General features: G+C 41.0%; 1 non-coding gene across 1 annotated transcript; it reads left to right on the top strand.

Moving 5' to 3' along the window:
* The first annotated feature begins 309 nt into the window (after window positions 1–309).
* TRNAT-GGU (transfer RNA threonine (anticodon GGU)) lies at window positions 310–381 on the top strand. Its single transcript has one exon. It is a non-coding gene; the product is annotated as a tRNA-Thr (tRNA).
* The last annotated feature ends 258 nt before the right edge of the window (window positions 382–639 follow it).

Below are 639 nucleotides of genomic sequence, written 5' to 3'. Positions count from 1 at the left end.
GGGAGCCATACCCAATCGAAAAAGAATATTATCCAAATGCATTTCAAGTAATTGCAATAGGACCTGACCTGTTGAGCCTTTGTCTCTTCTAGCAATACGAACATATTTCAGCAAATGCTCTCAGGCATAACTTGTCTCCATCCGCTTCGTATCAGCTCAGCCCAGAGTTTCCAGTATAGCGATCCTTACCCTATGAGCTAGTATAATATATGTTCTCAACTTGATATCTATAAAGATAGATGGATCATCCATATCCAATTTGTTTTCCATCTACCATAGTAGATTCACTCATTCATATATGATGAGGGGGCCCTTTTAACTCAGCGGTAGAGTAACGCCATGGTAAGGCGTAAGTCATCGGTTCAAGTCCGATAAAGGGCTCATGTTTCCCACGAAGAAAGAAGGCTCAGGTGTCCATTTCTATTACATAGATAGAAATATTTTCACCGAAATATGAAAATGACAACAAATCGGATTCGGATCCAGTCCGTTTTTTATCTTCTTTTATGAGGCGAATGACGGGAATTGAACCCGCGCGTGGTGGATTCACAATCCACTGCCTTGGTCCACTTGGATACGTCTGCCCCGGGAAAACCAATTATCTATCTACAGTCATTTCTTCCAAGAATAAAAAATGAG

The sequence above is a fragment of the Pinus tabuliformis genome, chromosome 3_2 (genome assembly GCF_031772625.1).
Source record: "Pinus tabuliformis cultivar Carrire ecotype Pingquan chromosome 3_2, CPIR1, whole genome shotgun sequence".
In the NCBI taxonomy this organism is placed as follows: Eukaryota; Viridiplantae; Streptophyta; class Pinopsida; order Pinales; family Pinaceae; genus Pinus; species Pinus tabuliformis.
The sequence above is the reverse complement of the archived record's forward strand: the minus strand, read 5'-3'. Positions and strand labels throughout refer to the sequence as shown.